The sequence below is a fragment of the Polypterus senegalus genome, chromosome 1 (assembly GCF_016835505.1).
Source record: "Polypterus senegalus isolate Bchr_013 chromosome 1, ASM1683550v1, whole genome shotgun sequence".
Taxonomy (NCBI): Eukaryota; Metazoa; Chordata; class Cladistia; order Polypteriformes; family Polypteridae; genus Polypterus; species Polypterus senegalus.
The window spans coordinates 295,229,074-295,240,230 of NC_053154.1; positions in this window are offsets into that span (position 1 = coordinate 295,229,074).

Consider the following 11,157-nt stretch of genomic DNA (forward strand, 5'->3'; position numbering starts at 1 on the left):
CCTTTCCAGGTAGGTTGGGCGTGCAGTGGGTGTCAAAAGTAGGGGGTCAATACAACACAATACACAGAACAGAACAATTCCTTAAGACAGCATAATAATAAAAATTTTAGAAGTACGGTTTAACAGTAGATGATGTGACATAATTAGGTTTGGATATTTTTAGAGTATATTAGAGAATATTTGAATACATATTCAGTAAACTTTGCATATTAGTCCGTTTATATGTACAGTGATCCCTCGCTATATCGCGCTTCAACTTTCGCGGCTTCACTCAATCGTGGATTTTAAATGTAAGCATATCTAAATATATATCACGGATTTTTCGCTGGTTCGCGGATTTCTGCGGATAATGTGACTTTTAATTTATGGTACATGCTTCCTCAGTTTGTTTGCCCAGTTGATTTCATACAAGGGACGCTATTGGCGGATGGCTTAGAAGCTACCCAATCAAGCATGTATTACGTATTAACTAAAACTCCTCAATGATATACGATATGCTTCCCGCGCGGTGCTTGATTGTTTGCTTTTCTCTGTCTCTCTCACTCTCTCTGACATTCTCTGAGCCTGATGGAGGGTGTGTGAGCAGAGGGGCTGTTTGCACAGAGACTGTTTGCTTAGAAGATTTGGACGCTCCTCTAAAAAATGCCCCTTCATCGCAGTGTTTCGGCATACTTAAAAACCCAAAAGCACGTATTGATTTTTTGATTGTTTGCTTTTCTTTCGCGCTCTCTCTCTCTCAGACATTCTCTGCTCCTGACACGCATTCCTTTGAAGAGAAGATATATTTGCATTCTTTTAATTATGAGAAAGAACTGTCATCTCTGTCTTGTCATGGAGCACAGTTTAAACTTTTGATTAAAGGGTGTTATTTCATGTCTAGAGGGCTCTAATAATGTTAACCGTGTGGGAGAGTTTATAAGGGCTTAAAATATATAAAAATAACTATACAAACATATGGTTTCTACTTCACGGATTTTCATCTATCGCGGGGGGTTCTGGAACGCAACCCCCGCGATCGAGGAGGGATTACTGTACACATGCTACCATTGTCAACAGAATAGGCTGAGGATGGTGCTGTGTATGTTTTTAATAAAGTACCATATTAAAGTTACCTGTACATTGAATACATTGCAAACAATCAATACATCCATCCATCCTCTTCTGCTTATCCGAGGTCGGGTAGTGTGGGAAGCTGTTTGAGCAGAGATGCCCAGACTTCCCTCTCCCCAGCCACTTCTTCTAGCTCTTCTGGGAGAATTCCAAGGAATTCCCAGGCCAGCCAGGAGACATAGTCCCTCCAGCGTATCCTGGGTCTTCCCCGAGGCCTCCTCCCGGTTGGACGTGCCCGGAACACCTCACCAGGGAGGTGTCCAGGTGGCATCCTGATCAGATGCCCGAGCCACCTCATCCAGCGGCTCTACTCTGAGCCCCTCCTGGATGACTGAGCTTCTCACCCTATCTTTAAGGGAAAGCCCAGACACCCTGCGGAGGAAAATCATTTCAGCCGCTTGTATTTGCGATTTCGTTCTTTTGGTCACTACCCATAGCTCATGACCATAGGTGAGGGTAGGAGTGTAGATCGACTGGTAAATTGAGAGTTTTGCCTTACGGCTCAGCTCCTTTTTCACCACGACAGACTGATGCAGAGCCCGCATCACTGCGGATGCTGCACCGATTCGCCTGTCAATCTCACGCTCCATTCTTCCCTCACTTGTGAACAAGAACCCAAGATACTTGAACTCCTCTACTTGGGGCAGGATCTCACCTCCAACCCTGAGAGGGCACTCCACCCTTTTCCAGCTGAGGACCATGGTCTCGGAATTGTAGGTGCTGATTTCCATCCCAGCCGTTTCACACTTAGCTGCGAACCGATTCAGAGAAAGCTGAAGATCACAGCCTGATGAAGCAAACAGGACAACATCATCTGCAAAAAACAGTGACCCAATCCTGAGTTCACCAAACCGGACCCCTTCAAACCCTGGCTGCGCCTAGAAATTCTGTCCATAAAAGTTATGAACAGAATCGGTGACAAAGGGCAGCCCTGGCGGAGTCCATCTCTCACTGGAAATGGGTTCAACTTACTGCCGGCAATGCGGACCATGCTCTGACACCGGTTGTACAGGGACTGAACAGCCCTTATCAGGGGGTCCGGTACTCCATACTTACGGAGCACCCCCTACAGGATTCCCCAAGGGACACGGTTGAACACCTTTTCCAAGTCCACAAAGCACATGTAGACTGGTTGGGCAAACTCCCATGCACCCCCCAGGACTCTGCTAAGGTGTAGAGCTGGTCCACACTGTTCCTCCTGAAGCCGAGGTTTGACTATCCGATGGGCCCTTCTCTCCAGAACCCCCGATAGGCTTTTCCAGGGAGGCTGAGTAGTGTGATCCCTCTGTAGTTGGTATACACCCTCTGGTCCACCTTCTTAAATAGGGGGACCACCACCCCGGTCTGCCAATCCAGAGGCACTGTCCCCGATGTCCATGCGATGTTGCAAAGACGTGTCAACCAAGACAGTCCTACAACATCCAGAGCCTTCAGGAACTCCTGGCATATCTGATCCACCCCTGGGGCCCTGCCACCAAGGAGTTTTTTGACCACCTCGGTAACCTCTGTCCCAGAGATGGGGGAGCCCACTTCCGAGTCCCCAGGCTCTGCTTCCTCTTTGGAAGGCATGTTAGTAGGATTGAGGAGGTCTTCGAAGTACTCCCCACACTGACCCACAACGTCCCAAGTCGAGGTCAGCAGCGCACCATCCCCACCATATACAGTGTTGACACTGCATTGCTTCCCCCTCCTGAGACGCCGGACAGTGGACCAGAATCTCCTCAAAGCCGTCCGAAAGTCATTCTCCATGGCCTCCCCAAACTCCATGCCTGAGTTTTTGCCTCCGCAGCCACCGAAGCCACATTCTGCTTGGCTAGCCAGTACCTATTAGCTACAAAAGGGTCCAGTAGGACTCCTTCAGCTTGACAGCATCCCTCACTGCCAGTGTCCACCAACGGGTTCGGGGATTGCCGCCACAGCAGGTACCGACAACCTTACGGCCACAGCTCCGGTCAGCGGCCTCAACAATAGAAGCAAGGAACATGGCCCATTCTGGCTCAATGTCCCCCACCTCCCTGGGGACATGGTCGAAGTTCAGCCAGAGGTGGGAGTTGTAGCTACTTCTGACAGGGGACTCTGCCAGCCATTCCCAGCAGACCCTCACAACACGTTTGGGCCTACCAAGCCTGACCGGCATCCTCCCCCACCATCGAAGCCAACTCACCACCAGATATCAGTTGACAGCTCTGCCCCTCTCTTCACCCGAGTGTCCAAAACATGTGGCCGCAAGTCTGACGACACAACCACAAAGTCTATCATTGAACTGAGGCCTAGGGTGTCCTGGTGCCAAGTGCACATATGAACACCCCTATCCTTGAACATAGTGTTCGTTATAGACAATCCGTGACGAGCACAGAAGTCCAATAACAAAACACCACTGGGGTTTAGATCGGGGGGCCATTCCTCCCAATCACGCCCTTCCAGGTCTCGCTGTCATTGCCCACGTGAGCATTGAAGTCTCTCAGCAGTACAAGGGAGTCCCCAGAAGGTATGCCTTCTAGCGCCACCTCCAGGAACTCCAAAAAGAGTGGGTATTCCAAACTGCTGTTCGGCGCATACGCACAAACAGTTAGGACCCGTCCCCCCACCCAAAGGCGGAGAGAGGCTATCCTTTCATCCACCAGGGTAAACCCCAATGTACAGGCTCCAAGTCGGGGGACAATAAGTATGCCCACACCCACTCTGCGCCTCTCACTGGGGGCAACTCCAGAGTTATATATATATGTATATAATCAGAATTTAATTTAATATATATATATATATATATATATATATATATATATATATATATATATATATATATATATATAGTAGGGAGTTCGCCCCCTGCTCGCTTTTGCTCGCCTACCCCTGCAACCTGCACTACGTTTGGAAATCTTGCCCACCACAGTGATGTTGTCTACAAATGTAATTATGAAGATTGTGAACAGCAACACAGTTTTGAGTGAAAAGCAAATACATGATGGAAAAAGGTAAACAATTTGAGTTTACCCATCCTACCATTTTGGGGTCTGTTGATTAGGAAGTCCATTGTCAATGAGGGTAATTAAACTGAAAAAGTGGAGGTTGTTGACCAACTTAGATCGGATTATTGTATTAAATACAGAATTATAGTAAATGTTATTTATATACTAGGGGGTTCCCCCCTGCTCCCTTCGCTTGCCAACCCCCTCAGCCAGCGCTATGCGCCAGCCATTTTGCATCTCTGCTGTTCACATTGTGAAGATATGGGCTGAACGCACCCCAAGAAGATGTGGTGGCTCCTCCGAAACCCCCTCTTAAATGGCGATACAATGGGAAACAAATACAGTTTTTGTTTTACCTCCTCTTTGCTCGATCAGCTGCTGGCTTGCTGCTGCTGGCTTGTGCTGCGTGATATGCATCTTGCGCTGTGCTTCGAACATTTAAAAGCCTGTACAGCAGCTGTATTTGTCATCTACTCTTTGTCTTTCATTTCTGGCCCTGGGCGTGGTTAAATCTCTTGGCACAAAGTTTCATCTCGCTGGACATAAGTTCTTGATATTTTAGTTTATAATTTAAAAACAAAATAAAAATCTGAAAATCTAACAACATCACATTAAAGTTCAATAAATTCTGAAACAATTGATACCAAACATATATATGTATGTTTTAAAATAAGCCCAATTTAAAGTGTGACAAAAAACATGACATAAAAAGTCACATAAAATCATTGTACTTTTAGGCTTAGGATTTTATATAGAGAGAGTAGATTTGTTTATTTTACATTTGTGAACGACAGTTATAATAATGTGATTATGCCTTAACATATTGAAAAAATTGTCTAAAGGGTCACATGGGTTCATAGAGTCATTACTGTTCAGAGTATAATGAAATTCAACATGCAACATATTCCCACTGTCTGGTCCATGATCATTGAGTATATAATTGCCTCACCTTAAAATTTCTATTTCCTGTATCTTTCACTCCATATCCTACCTTTTCACTTTATCATTACATAGTGTTGTAAGCCTTTATGATCAAACATTGGATAATAAACATCTTCTGAGCAACATTCTTTGTTGAATCTGTTTTGACAGTTAATGTCAGCAACTGTGTAAATAATAGTAATAATACACGGGAAACTTTACTTCATTCTTTGAAGGGAACAACATATTGTACACTTAACTCTTCCTGCAATAGCACTGAAAATACATTCTGCCAATTCCTGCACTGTATGCTGCAGGACCATAACTTTACTGAGTAGCTGAGACATAGGGGGTTAAATCAAAATGCCTCACAGAATCAAATGGGCTATTTGCAGGGGCTGATTAACTCGCCTGGGGCCCCTGGGGTGAGGCTAGTTTCGGGCCCCGTTGACCTTCCCCTTTTGGTGCACACATTTTTCTTATACCCATGTAACTATATTATGGGCCATAGAAATGTGCACCGCAAAACTCCAATCTGGCTTTTAGACTAACCACATGTTATCAGCACAAGCGACTGAAGGGATAAGCAGTGAGAATCAGCTTCAAATAGCACAATATGAGCAAGAAGGTCACATCTGCTAGAGCACACAGTTGCCTGCTGCTATCTGGCCAGTCAGCCCACAACATCCACAAACCTCAGGTAAAGGCGTAACACAATAGTAAAAGAAATGTCTCGACCCTCACAAGTTTTAATTTTGTTCTCCATTCCAGCAAAATGCTTTATGATTCTGGGGAAACCCATTTGTTGAAGGGTCTTACTTTCTGGGGGGGCGTCAGTGTTACACTGTTCATTCTTACCTGTTGCACTGTAGACCTCAGTCTATTTTATGCCATACACCACTTTCATAAAGAGCACTCTTCATTGGCATTACTGACAGGTAATAAGAGAAGTACTGCTATCAGAAATCGGCCATAGACTTTTATCCCAAATGGCACACCACAACCGACCAGACACCAGCTATTATTGCACCCTTCAATGCACAGGCACATGTTTTTCCTTGTTGATTTATAAGCAAAGTCACATAGTGCATTCTGGTTCAGTCCTGCCAACACATCCCCAATGCCACAGATTTTTATTTCATGCAGATTCACAATCAATTAATCATTTTTACCTTTTATTGATCTCATGCTTTAATTAGCTTTCCTTTATTCCTTCTGTTGTTTAGCATTAATAAAAAGTGCTGTAATGTCATAGTTAGATATATCAGCAACTAAGAAACATTTGTATTTTTTCATGTCTTTAAATGTTTACCTTTGTTTTGTCAATTCCATTTTTAACTCTCTGTTCTCTAACTATAACCAAATACTGAGAACTGATGATAAGCACAGTAGACCCCAATGCCAACAACACTGGCTTATATAAACAAAATATTACAAAGCAAAAGAATTGCTTATGCATTTAACACACAAATACCTTCTTCATTCAGAAAACATTTAACACATCTTGCTTGTACTTTCAGGATTGATACAAAAGACAGATACTCCTGCTGTTGCTTTGTCATCCTTCCTCCCTTCAGCTCTTCTCTGCTCTCTGTTGCACTTGACCTTACAAAAAAATTAATGTGTGAGGGTCTGTCATGGACAAATGTCTAACTAAACGTCTGTTCATGGCTTGCCAGCGAATGTTAACTCCACTCCACATATTTGAAAGTTGGTGTCCTCATGAAACAAAGCATAAAGAATTTCACTATAGGAAATCAAAAAGAAGTCTTCTGACTATGGCGTTGTCTGGGAAACACACCTAATCTTTCAGTTTACCTTTTACCACTGTGTTCGTTGATTAATAAATTATTTGCTGTATACAATGCATATGATAAGAATTGTTTGTCTTGTATTTTTGTCAGCCGTTCTGAGGAGACAAGCACGAACGAATTTCATTGCATTGACCACTTGTACACGCTAACCACCCCGTGTTTTTCTGGTTTGCACAGGTGTGGGATGGTCAAGAGTTAGTACGGTCATGTGATTGGACAGACAGGTGTACGGAGGATGCAGGATGGACCACTCACGTCACGGCTCTTCTCTCTCTCTTAATGGTTTGTGGATAAACACAGACAGGGAACGCGCGGTGGGGTTTGTCTAGTTAGGCTGGGTTTATACTTCACGTGACGCAACGCATGCTCCAGCAGATGTTCCGGCTACGCAAGCGTTTTACTGTTTATACTTGCACGCGTACTTTACGGAAATCTGGAGGAATCCACCAGTTGGCAGTGTGAGATAGCATCACGGTGAGAACAGGTTCGGCTTTGCTGTGTTGTGAATTGCCTGGAACACCCATTAAATTCCAATGACACCTTACCACAATATCTCTGAAAAGGATGTTTAATGCTTAAATCCATCAATCCCAGAATGTGTCCATTCCAGCAAACACTGGGCATGAGGCAGAAACAATCCCTCGACAGGGCCTCAGTTCATCGCAAGGTGAATACAAGCACTCACATACACTAGCGTCATTTTAGTGCCACCAAATCTGCATATCTTTGGAAGGAAACCAGAGCTCACTGTGGAAACCAAGCAGGAAGACATGCAAACTCCAGACAGGGAATACCAGCGACGTGACTACCTGCAAGACAGCAGTGCTACTGCTCAGCCACCGTGTCACCCCCATGTATGTAATTATTAACAGTATTCATTATTTAAGCTAAATTAACAATTTATCTGTAAAATGTAACATATATACTTTAATGAATTTCATCATGAAAATGATATCAAGTATAAATCTAAGAATTCTAAATGTGCAGAGAGTTGGAATATCATACATTTAATTTGCTCTGTGTAGTGATCTATTGCTTTTTGCAGCTGCTGTCAGGTCAGGAGGAAGCCCCAGAAAAAAAAAAGATGGCACAAAAGATGGTATGTGAGAATTTTAAAATGTATCATGTAATTACGATTGGAAATATGCAACGCTTGAATATAAAAGCACCAAGAATGCATCTGTATGTCGGCATTTTGCTTCACCACATTGAACAATTCATCAAACATCGAAGCGCGCACATTGATCTCGTAGGATCCTCAAAGCAGCTTTATGTCACATGTAGATAGTAAACATAGACTCTGATGTCACATTCCAACTTTTATCACATTGCGGCCAACGACTTTTTGCTGGTAATGAAACATCGCGCACGCGTCGCATTAGTTTCTGAGGACCTGCTGTGTGGCAGCCATGATGTGTGTGTGTACGCGTTCTGAGCATGAAGTATAAACAAGCCCTCAGTCCTAATGGCCAGTCCACCCCTGCAGGAAGTGGAAGGTACATCCATAAAATAATGATAGTAACAAATTAATACAATTACCTTTTTTTCTCCTTTTCTTTATGTCCTTCCCTAACGGAGTGTTGGCTCCGAGGCTAGGAATCTGCACCAGTAATCGGAAGGTTGCCACTTCGAATCCCATAAATGCCAGAACTGCCTACACTGTTGGACCCTTGAGCAAGTCCCTTAACCTGCAATTGCTTTGTCCTGGGTATGATGTTAGTCTTCATCCAGTCCAGCAAGCAGGCCCTCCAATTCAGGGGGAAAACTTGGGGGTTAGTGGCAGCCATGTGGTGCTGAAGTGTCAATCCAGGTAGTTCGTCGTTCGGCGGGTGCATGCTTCCAACCTCTACCTATGCTGCAGCCTACGTTATTCTATTAATAATACAGTATGTCAGGAAGGGGAAACATCTGCTTCAGTACCTCCAAAATTTGGGAGGGAAAAGGAAAAAATGGTTGAACTCAGAAAACAGCCTTTAAATCAGAAGAGATTAATGAATTTATTTATGAACTCCTTTATTGTCTTATTTCAAATAGTGGGTAGTTAAACCTTTATCAAGTTATAGTAGTTATCAGGGCTTGTATTGATCACACAGGTCTGCACCAAAATCCTACAGTGCAAAAAAAAAATAAAAAAATCAGTGAACTTTATTTATTTAGCTGCACTGAATCAATTTGCGAAATTGGAGTTTCTGTATCACAAACTGACTCTGCAAGATATCAGATTTATTTAAAAAAATGTTCTTTTGAAAAAAATATGTTTTTTAAAAATAGGTAACCTTTTTTATGGTAAAACTATTTTGTCATATTCAGAATATTATTTGAAGTACTGTATATTTTGAGCTGAAGTACTTAACTGTACTGTATGAAGTACTTAACATGTGAGGTGGAAATCAAGTATTTGTTACACATTTTTTGCTCTCAGTATTTTTTTTTCTCTCTTCCCATGAATTTATATTTTGAAGGTTAGAAAGATGACTTTTTTATAGTTCAGAAAAGAGAAAGTTGTTTAAATTATATTTACAGAAATAAGCAAGGTCTGGTTGATCCATTCATGTATTGTCTTGACTAGGCAACAGGCAGAAAACAGTAAATAAAGAATAGAGGAACAGCATGGAGAGGTTCCACCAGGACGCTGCTCAAATGGAGAGACGTTATACTGAACAGTGGGGTTAGTTTGTGCTATCAGATATCTGGTGGTCAGTGCAGCACCCTCAGAAGATTAAATAAACTACTAAGTGACTAATTTTTGTAAATCTATACTAATAAAAGGCAAAGCCCTCACTCACTGACTCGCTCATTACTAATTCTCCAACTTCCCGTGTAGGTAGAAGGCTGAAATTTGGCAGGTTCATTCCTTACAGTTTACTTACAAAAGTTGGGCAGGTTTCATTTCGAAATTCTACGCATAATGGTCATAAATGGAACCTATTTTTCTCCATATACTGTAATGGACGTTAGCTCGATGGCCGTGAGGTACGGAGCTGCGTGTGACATTATCACGCCTCCCACGTAATCACGTGAACTGACTGTGACCGCAGTACATAGAAAAGAAGGAAGAGCTCCCAACAATAAAACAGCGGAGAACTTGTGGATTAAATAAAAAGGCTGCTTAGTTGGCAAAGCAAGGAAAAATATGGCGTTTGTTAATAAAACAGTGGAGAAGCTGTGTAAAGGCTGCTTCACAAAAAAACAGCGGAACAGGCAGTCAGCCAAAGAAGGGAAGCAATAAATAACTATAATCGTAATAAAGGAACAAAAAAATAATGGAGAACCCACAAATAAAATAAAGGAAATGGGTACTTGAACAGTAAACTAAGCCTAAAATAGCTACACAATAACTATAACAATTGTAATAAACAAACAATAAAACAGTAGAGAACCGCGAAGCAAGGAGAATAAAACAGCGGAGAAGCTGTGTAAAGGCTGCCTCACAAAAAATCAGTGGAGCGCCTTATATGGGCAGGCAGTCAGCCAAAGAAGGGAATCAATAAATAACTATAATAGTAATAAAGGAACAAAAAAATAGCGGAGAGCCTGCGGATTAAATAAAGGAAATGGGTATCTGAACAGTAAACTAAGTCTAAAATAGCTACACAATAACTATAACAATCGTAATAAACGAACAATAAAACAGTAGAGAACCGCAAAGCAAGGAGAAAGAACGGACTTATATGGCGTTCATTTATAACACAGTGAAGAAGCTGTGTAAAGGCTGCTTCACAAAAAAACTGCGGAGCGTCTTATATGGGCAGGCAGTCAGGCAAAGAAAGGGAATCAAATAACTATAATCGTAATAAACGAACAAAACAACAGCAGAAAAGCCGCGGATTAAATAAAGGAAATGGGTACCTGAACAGTAAACTAAGTGTAAAATACCTACACAATAAGTATAACAATCGTAATAAATGAACAATAAAACAGCGGAGAACCTGTGGATTAAATAAAAGGCTGCTTCGTTGGCGAAGCAAGGAAAAAGGACTTTCTTATATGTCGTTCGTTTATAAAACAGTGCAGAAGCTGTGAGAAGGCTGCTTCCTTGGCGAAGCAAGGAAAGGAATGAACACACCGTAGCGAAGAATGGCCTTATATGGGCAGGCAGTCAATTACATGGGAGGCGTGCTGAGTAGCGCAGCAGCCTTGCTTATGAATATGCTAAGCACAGTCCTTCACCCGCGAATATATTTTACACCTTTGGAGAACTGCCAATGCCTCTTAAACATCTTAGATTCAAAGGTGACGATTTCAGTAGTGGACACTTTGATGTTTATGAATATTTAAACTCTCAAAAGCTGGAGGTGAAGTTATCGATGAAACAGGTTGTATGCTTACAACGCTTGACAGATGCC